We start from the raw sequence: 10,000 nt of genomic DNA, 5'->3' as shown, positions 1-10,000 counted from the left end.
TAGAAATGGAGTGAATACATAGAGCGAAGGAAAGAGGAAAAATTAATAAAGGAGGAATAAATAGAGATATAAGGGGGAATAAAGAAAGTAAAGAGGAAATATGGAGAAAAGATGGAAGGAAAAAATGAAGAAAGGGAAGAGGTATAAGACAGAGGAGGAAAAGAGGAAAAACTAATGAAGAAGGAAGGGATAAATATGGATAGGAGGAGGAGGAGAAGCAATAAAGAGGAAAACAATAAGAGGAGAAGAATAAAAGGAAGAAGGAAGATTACAGAAAAGAAAATGGAATGAGAAAAAAATGAAAAAAAGTTACAAAAAATAAATAAAAAATAAAAACAAAACTTAATAATGCAAAACCCATTTATTTATCTATTTTTTTCTCTCCATCCTCCTCCTCTTCCTCTTTCCTTTATCCTCCATTCTCCTCCTCTCCCTTCACAACTCAATTCTCCTCACGTTACATCTGCCTCATTACATTCACCTTTACCCTTCTCTCATCTCCTCCTCCTCCTCCTCCTCCTCCTTTTCTGTTCACCTGATCCTTCTCTTCTCCTCTCGTCTTCTTTTTTTCCTCTTATACATCTGTGTCTTCTTCTTTTTCATCTGTTCCTGTTCATTTATCCTCGTCTTCTCTTCTCTTCTTTTTTTCTCCTTCTTTCACTCGTTTTTTTTTTTTTCGTTATCTCACTCCTCTCTCTTCTGTTGTAATTCTATTGTATCCTATTCTTTCTCTTTCTTCTCGTTTCCATCTAATTCGCTTTTCTCTTTGAATAACCACTCCCATCTCTCCTCATCTTCTCTTCCACCTCTTCTCTTCCATTTATTTTTTTTAAATTCTTGCCTCTCATCTCCTCCTCTCTCTCCTCTTCTTTCCTTCTCTTTTTTTATTGTTCCACTACCCTTCTCTCCTTACCTCCTATTTCTCTTCTCTTTCTTCTTCCTCCTCCTCTTCTTTCCTCCTTCACCTGTTCTTACCTTGCAATCATCAACACTTCTCTCCTCTCTCCTCCTTCTCCTTATTATCTCCTTCCCTCGTTTACCTGTTCTTGTCATCTTACCCTATTCAACGCCTCTCTCTCTCTCTCTCTCTCTCTCTCTCTCTCTCTCTCTCTCTCTCTCTCTCTCTCTCTCTCTCTCTCTCTCTCTCTCTCTCTCTCTCTCTCTCTCTTCGTCCTTCCCCCGTTCACCTGGCCTCGTTTACCTGTTTAATTGCCCGGCGGCATCGAGCCTCCATCGCCCTCATTATCAGGAGTCTAATTACCTCCGTTATCTGCCTCACCTTCGTTTGGTCTTATCAGCGAGCAAGCGGCGGGCGGACAGGTGCGCTGGTGACGTCATCGCGCTAATTACCGCCTCATTAAGCATTTCCGGGACGATAATGAACTCCACCTGGCGACTCCTCACCTGCAACATCCAGAGAAAGGTGTCTTTGTTAGAGGTGACGCTTGTGTTTGTTCATATGGGGAGGTGCGGAGGGTGGAGGTGCGGAGGGTGGTGGTGCGGAGGGTGGTGTAAACTTCCTCTGACTCAAATCAAGGCTTAAGATTTCACTGCCACATGAAACAGTTAGCAGCACTAGAAGCAATGCGTGAAGTCTTTACCAGCATCTACGTTCAAGCGATGAAAATTGAATACATTGTGCAATTTCTTCCTCGTTTAAAGACTGGATGTGGCTCTAGAACAAGTAAAGATGTCTCTGAGTGATTGGTGATTACGGAAAGGTGTACCAAGAGACAGTCAAAGGGTAAAGGTGAGGATTTAGGTAACAGTGGTAGTAGTGGTGATAGCAGGGCTGTAGTAGTAGTAGTAGTAGTAGTAGTTCAATTCAATTCAATATTCTTTATTCACACAAGATGTGTACACAAACTAAAATACATACTAAAACTAAAAAGAAAGAAAAACATTTCATTTAATTATTAAAAAAAAAAAAAAAAAGACATAAATTTATACTAAATTAGACAATATCATACTGAATCCGACGTCACTCAGTAGTAGTAGTAGTAGTAGTAGTAGTAGTAGTAGTAGTATATGGCTGGTGTAGAAGGTCCGGAAAGGGAATATGGGTGGTGTATTGAAGGTATAGAGATATTTGGGTGGTGTGGGAAGATAAGGGGATAGATGGTTAGGTGGATAAGTAGATACATGGGTAGATGCAGACATATAGATAGATTGGCACTTAATTTAGGAAGGAATAGATTGGTAGATAGACAAATGGATGGATAAAATAGATGGTTAATTTAAAGAGAGAGAGAGAGAGAGAGAGAGAGAGAGAGAGAGAGAGAGAGAGAGAGAGAGAGAGAGAGAGAGAGAGAGAGAGAGAGAGAGAGAGAGACGTACAAACAATGGAAGACAAAGAGAGGAAAGAGAAAAAATACAAAGATAAGTGACAAAGTGAAGAAAGGAAGGGCTCACACACACACACACACACACACACACACACACACACACACACACACACACACACACACACACACACACACACACACAACGTACCTATAAATGGATAAAATATGAAAAAAAATGCCAAAATCTGATTCTCGATGAAGCAGAAAAGCTGATGAGGTAAGAGGGGCTGTGAGGATAAGGCACGGGGGAGTAAGGGAGAGGGAGGGAGAGGGAGAGTGTTCCTTTGGGAGTGTAAGTGCGAAGGGAGAGGATAATAGGATATGAGAGGAAGGGAGAAGAGGGAGAGGGAGAGAGAGACAGAAGGAGAGGGAAGTCGACAGACAGACAGACACAGACAAGTGGACAGGTAGATAATCACCATCGCATCTGTCACCACACCTGTCATCACTGTTACCTTAACGTAAATATGACCATTACTGCCATTACCTAGCACCATACATCACTACTACTACTACTACTACTACTACTACTAATTCTCGTCTTTCTCTTTTCCCTTCAGCTTTCGTCATTTTATCTTGCTTTTTCTCCTACTTGTGTTCCTCCTACTTTCCCTCCTTTTCCTCCTACTCCTGCTCCTCCTCCTCCTCCTCCTACAACTACTTCTACTTCTACTACGACCAGTTCCACCACCATCACTAGCAGCACAACTATTACTACTACTACTACTACTACTGCTACTACTACTACTACTACCACCTGCACCTGGTGACCGTGGCGGCGACAGATGGAGCCTATGGTTAATCCTCTTATTCCTCAACACACTACCACTCTCTCCCTCCCCTCCCTTCCCTCTCCCTTCCCTCTCCCTCTCTCCCTTCCATCAGTTTCTCCCATTCTCCCTCCCTCGATCCATTCTCTCACCCAAGTTGTTTCTCATTCTCCCTGTTGTTCCATTTCAATTCTCTCTCTCTCTCTCTCTCTCTCTCTCTCTCTCTCTCTCTCTCTCTCTCTCTCTCTCTCTCTCTCTCTCTCTCTCTCGGGGAAAGACGAGGAACAGGTGAAAATTTAAAGTATTAATAACTTCGAGAACTCAGTAACATTTTCTATGCAAGATTAAGGAATAGAAGAAGCGGAAATGCTCGAAAAATGCAGAGGCGCCTTGTGGTAAATGTCAGTGGTTTGTGTGTTCTTTGTTCCCTCAGTTTGTTGTTGTTCGCGTGCCGGAGAAAGCCACGTGTTGCGCTACGATGCCTGAACACTGTGGCAGAGTGATTCACAGTGTTTACTTGGGGGTTTTATGGGGCGCAGGACTAATGCAACACGCGAACACACAGACAGACATACACACCCACCCACACCCACAGACGCACCCACACACAGATATACATTTCATTATCATTGTTGTCTTGTTTTTGTTTTTGTTTTAGTTGTTGTTGTTGTGGTTGGAAGAATGTATGCAGGCAGGCAGGCAGGCAGGCACGAACACACACACACACACACACACACACACACACACACACACACACACACACACACACACACACACACACACACACACACGTGCATTCATCCCGGTGAGTGACGCAATGATGTGAATTAAAGAGAAGGTTGATGATGAAAGTGAAGAAAAAAAGAAAAAAAGAAAAAAGAAAACAGGAAAGGGAAGTGAAAATGTTTACGAAAAAGAGGAAATGAGGAGACGTGGATGAAATAAAAATGCAACGAGGGACACAATTACAAGAAAATATGATAAAATTCCAGAAAAGGAGTTAAATAAGAGAAAAAAAAAGAAAATCGAGCATCTTGAAAGGAAGAAATAACGAAAGCAGGAATAAAGAAAAATGGATAAAGAGAACACAGGACAGATAGAAGGCGAGGTGGAAAGGAGATACACTAAAAAAGGAATGATTGACAGGAAGGAAATAGTGATAAAGGGAGTGTAGACGGGGAGAGGGACAAGAGAGGGAGATAAGACAAATGAAGACAGGAAAGGAGGAGAGTGAAACTGATAAAAAGAGAGAAGAGAAATAGAGATAGAGATAGACCGACACACACACGGACGGAACATAAAGCGAGCGTAAAGATAAGTGAGAGAGAGAGAGAGAGAGAGAGAGAGAGAGAGAGAGAGAGAGAGAGAGAGAGAGAGAGAGAGAGAGAGAGAGAGAGAGAGAGAGAGAGAGAGAGAGAAACGCAACATTTAGCATTTCCAAACAACAAAAATAACAGAAAAAAAGAAAAAAATTCACACCCCCTAAAAAAAACGAGAAGAGAGAAAACGGTAAATGAAAAAATAAAAAAAGGACAGACACACATAAATTCCACTACCACCACCATCACCACCACTACCACCACCACCAGCGCCACCACCAGCCTTCCCTCATACACTACGAGCAAAAACAAACCAAGGAATACGAAATATCAACTTACGCAGCGACTACAGCCTCTCTCTCACACCGGGTATCACACCTCCATCAGCAGCCCACGCCGGCCCTGACTCACTCCCCAAGCAACGAGAGAGAGAGAGAGAGAGAGAGAGAGAGAGAGAGAGAGAGAGAGAGAGAGAGAGAGAGAGAGAGAGAGAGAGAGAGAGAGAGAGAGAGAGAGAGAGAGAGAGAGAGTATATAATTTGTGATGTATGGTTTTTGAAAGGAAAACAGGCAGAATTACCACTGACAGAGAGAGAGAGAGAGAGAGAGAGAGAGAGAGAGAGAGAGAGAGAGAGAGAGAGAGAGAGAGAGAGAGAGAGAGAGAGAGAGAATGAAGGATGTATGGTTCATGACAAGAAAAGAATTACCACTGTTGGAGAGAGAGAGAGAGAGAGAGAGAGAGAGAGAGAGAGAGAGAGAGAGAGAGAGAGAGAGAGAGAGAGAGAGAGAGAGAGAGACCCCGCATAAATAAGCCACCCAAAAGAAAACAGAAAATGATTCCACACTCGTTCTTTTAGCAGGAGAAGGACGAGGACGATGAGGAGGAGGAGGAGGAGGAGGAGGAGGCGAAGGAGGAGGAGGCGAAGGACAAGAAGGAGGCGAAGGCGGATAGGATGAGATGAGGGAAGGGATGAACCAATGATAAGGCGTCTTTTTCCTGCCCTCTGAACATCCTGGCCCCGTGATTGGCTGGGAGGTGAAGCAGGACTGGGCTATCAGGTGGCGGGGCAGTACAAAGGCTTCACACTCTTCACCACTTTGTAAGCCCAGTGACGTAATGCAACAGCCTCACCCTCATAGGTGCTCACGCCGCAGACCTCTTGAGCGCCGGCCAATAGCGATGGGTCTTTGCTTATCGTGATGGCTATCTATATCTCTGTCTCTATCTCTGTTTGTCGGGCTCGGATGTGTTGATGGGGTAATGAGTTCTTGCGTGGCTTTATTTTTTCGTTAGTTTTTTTTTTTTAGTTTGTAATTTACTTGAGTTTTTTTCTATAATGTCTTGATGGGTAAGGTGATTGTTGTGATTTTTTTTTTTTAAGTAATCGTTCTCTTCTTTTATATTTACTATACTTCCTTTCAGATAACAGGCTTCGAAAAACACGCAGCTGTTTTAAAATTAACTTCCTAATGCTTTGCTGCAACCAACATTCTTCAGGTTCCTTCTAAAATATGCTAAAGTATGTTTTTTTTTTTAGATCGAATTTACGTTTCTTTAAAAAATAAACTTGAAAAACCCGCAACCTTTAAACATTAACTTTGTAATTATTCATCTTAACCAACATTCTTGCACCTAATGTGAAATAAAACTTATATTCTTACATTTTATTTAGATGGGCTACAAGTTCCCTTAAAAAAAATAGATAAATAAACTTCTAATAATTTATCCCCCCAACATTCTCAAGACCTCTTCTTAAATAACTCTTATACTCTTTTAAAATCAACTAAACATTTCTTTCAAAATCAACATGAAGAACCGGAAACTCTTCTTTTCAAATTAACTTTCAGAGGCAGTCTTAACCACGACCCTTTAGGAAACAAACCTCAAACTCTCTTCTACTTATAAACCGACTATACACTCTTCTAAAATCAGACTAGAGAAACCCGCAACTTTCCCTTCAAATTAACTTTTAGATACATTCTTAATCACATCCCTTTCTGAAACCAACCATTCACTCTTCAGTAACATCATTGACTGTAAGCTCTTTTAGAAATCACACTTGCAAAGCCCGCTACTCTGCGCCGCGCCCTGATGCATGTTCCTGATTAGCGTGATGGATAAGGCGCCTCCTTCAGTGTTCCCGCCGCGAGACTAACAAGTTTGGCGTTCAGTGCGCGGCGGGCGGGTGAGCTGCCTTCTGTCTGTCGCGGTGGCAAGGAGGGTAAAAGTTAACCATCCATTAAACTCAACAGTAATAAAACAGTGAAGGAACTGGATGGCTAAGTGTAGATCATTCACACACACACGCACACACACACACACACACACACACACACAACGTACTGCTTTTGGACCCTGTGTGTGTGTGGGTGTACGTATTACTACTATCTTTCTCTCTCTTTTACGGCTCTACAGGACAGTACATACACACGTACGTACACATACTTACGTACAGTCACTCTTTGTTCACTTCCTTACGTGTGTACTTTGTTCCACGCTCATAATGTGTGTGTGTGTGTGTGTGTGTGTGTGTGTGTGTGTGTGTGTGTGTGTGTGTGTGTGTGTGTGTGTGTGTGTGTGTGTGTGTGTGTGTGCGTGTACGTTTTCAATGATTCATGTGCACATTAATAACGACGTACATAATATGCTGAAGTTTACACGTACATGCTTTGGTGTGTGTGTGTGTGTGTGTGTGTGTGTGTGTGTGTGTGTGTGTGTGTGTGTGTGTGTGTGTGTGTGTGTGTAGGAGGACCATGTGTGAAGAGCAAGCAGTGTCATGTGAACAGGGCTGTGTGTGTGTGTGTGTGTGTGTGTGTGTGTGTGTGTGTGTGTGTGTGTGTGTGTGTGTGTGTGTGTGTGTGTGTGTGTGTGTGTGTGTGTGTGTGTGTGTGTGTAAGGGTCAAGGGGTCAGGGTGGGGGGCAGGGGAAGCAAGGAGGGAGCTGGGGGGGCGCACTTAATCTCTCCTAGCCGCGGGGGCAAAAAAATAAGCCAATGTAAATAATTATAAAACTGGTTTGTGAGCGAGCGAGTGAGTGGGTGCGTCTCTCTCTCTCTCTCTCTCTCTCTCTCTCTCTCTCTCTCTCTCTCTCTCTCTCTCTCTCTCTCTCTCTCTCACAAACACATCCAACCAGAAGTCAGTCACATGATAAATAAATAAGCCGATACAAATCAATAATAATAATAATAATAATAATAATAATAATAATAATAATAATAAATAATAATAATAATAATAATAATAATGGGATCTTGGTGCTGGTCGAATGAATTGTTATTTTTAAAGCCTCGCCCTCACTGACAGCAAGAAAACAAGTGCAGGGAGCGCAAATATTTCTCAATTGCGGTCGTTTAATTGAAGCAAGGGATAATTGGACGCCGCTGATAGACGTGAGTGTTATCTTTGTGTTGTACTTGGCTCTTGTTTTCAACTTGTATTAGTATTAGGAAGAAGGTCGTGTTTTCCTTTTCCTTTTTTTTTTATTCTCGATTTTTTTTTCATTTTTGAGTTTTTTTGAGTTTTTGATTTTTTTTTTAAATTTTGGGAAGGAAGTCATTTTTTTTTTTTTTTGCTGTATTTTCAAGTTTCGGTTTTTTTTTTCTTTCAGTTTGGGTCTTTTTTTCAAGATTGTCATTTTTTCAGGTTGTATTAGGAAGGCGGTCTTGGTTTTCATTGTTTTCTTTTCTTTTTTCCTTTTCTTTAGTCTATATTTTCAAGTATTTTATTCTTTTTCTTATTTTTTCTATTTTATTTCTAAGTTGCATTTGAGATGTTTTCCTTTTTTTCATCGATATTTCTAGGTTTCTATATTCATTTTTTTTCTTTTTTTTCTTTTCTCTATGTTTTATTTTCAAGTAAAATTTCAAACTGACGCTTTTTATCCATTCATTAAGTCATTTCAATTTTTTGCATTTTCTCTATATTTCTTTTTCTTTACATCCTTACTCCTTCTTAAGTTCTGCTTTTTTCTTATTAAATTATATCTCTCTTTATTTGCTTTCAAGTTTCGTATTTTTACATTTAACATTTTTTTTTGAGACTTATTATGAAGAATTTTTTATCATTAAGAAGTGTCACGTCTCTTCAGTTATTCACGTTCATTTTCAAGTTTCATTTTCACGTTTCCTATTTTATCTGGAAGCTCAATTGCTTTTTTTCTTTCCTTCTTTTATTTTTCCTGTCAAGTCACGTGTTTTTATGTTGACAGAGACAAGACCTTCGCCATTCCGGACTTAATACAAATGGGCAGAAAAAAAAAAAAAGCATTCGAAAAAAAAGTTCAATATTTGCCGTCAGTCGCCGCCACATGTACGCACCCGACACGAATGCACACACGCACACACGCACACATACACACACACACACGTATACACAGACAAAGTGGAGGCTGATGAAGGTTGTGTGTGTGTGTGTGTGTGTACGCGCGTGACTGAGGGAGGAACATTTACTGAGCGAAGGTCGACGTACTTCTCATAAATAATGCAAATGCTAATGTAAATAATACGAGGATATTAATGCAGACACACACACACACACACACACACACACACACACACACACACACACACACACACACGATAAAAAAAATTATAATCGTCTTCTCTAATTTCTTTCCATCTTCGTTAATCGCAATAAATTCTCAGTTCCTTATTCCTTCCTTTCTTCTTTCATCTTACTTTATGCTTAGTGTCTTGTTTCGCTCAATGCTTCGCTGAAAGAAAGGCTTCATGAGTTAATAGCATTTAGATAAAAACAAGGTACAATGATTCGTGCTTTGTGTGTGTGTGTGTGTGTGTGTGTGTGTGTGTGTGTGTGTGTGTGTGTGTGTGTGTGTGTGTGTGTGTGTGAACAAAAATGGACGTTACACTTTAGGAGGTAGAAAAATTACATATGTTTAATTCTTTACTACTACTACTACTACTACTACTACTACTACTACTACTACTACTACTACCAACATCACTACCTGCATATATAACTATCATTACGCATCATCATCACCCACGATAACCATAACCACTACAACTATTGCCATAAAGAAATACCACCACCATCATTACCACTATTTTTACCCTCATCATCACCACCACCACCATCACCACCACCACCATCATTATCACCATCATTATCAATAAACCATTATCATAACCACAACAACTATCTGCATAACTACTAACACCATCACTACCACTATTTTCACCACCACCATTACCATCACCACCACCATTATCAAGACAAGACACACCCAGGCAGAGTCTTCCTTCATTTCCTCTCGTCTTTTACCTCCCCCATCTTCTTCCTTCGCTCTCCCTCCCTCTCCCTCTCTCTTTCCCATCTTACAGAGCTCTCCCCTCCCTCTCTCTCAACATTCCACACTTCGCTCCTCCTCTCCCCGCCGCCTCCCTCCTTCCCTCCCGCAGAAGCAACAAGGGCGCCTCTGCTTCTCTCTCCCCTCGGTTATCTCCCCGCGCCTCGCCCACCTCCCCGAGACATCTTATCGGGCAAGGATTACTTACTGCAGAGTCAACAGTGTGGTGATGGTGGTGGTGGTGGTGGTGGTGGTGGTG

The 10,000-nt window shown here is 41.4% G+C and overlaps 1 protein-coding gene across 1 annotated transcript in view; it reads right to left on the bottom strand.

Moving 5' to 3' along the window:
• The window catches only part of LOC135115901 (uncharacterized protein DDB_G0287625-like), a 39,298-nt gene extending 37,878 nt beyond the window's left edge, over positions 1–1,420 (bottom strand). Inside the window, exon 1 of the mRNA XM_064033018.1 lies at positions 1,280–1,420. The gene's annotated coding sequence lies outside the window, so the exon portion shown is untranslated. The remainder of the gene's footprint in view (positions 1–1,279) is intronic.
• Positions 1,421–10,000: the final 8,580 nt, after the last annotated feature.

This window comes from Scylla paramamosain, chromosome 30 (genome assembly GCF_035594125.1).
Source record: "Scylla paramamosain isolate STU-SP2022 chromosome 30, ASM3559412v1, whole genome shotgun sequence".
Classification (NCBI taxonomy): domain Eukaryota; kingdom Metazoa; phylum Arthropoda; class Malacostraca; order Decapoda; family Portunidae; genus Scylla; species Scylla paramamosain.
Note: the sequence above shows the minus strand (reverse complement) of the source record. Positions and strands in the feature narration are given on the sequence as shown.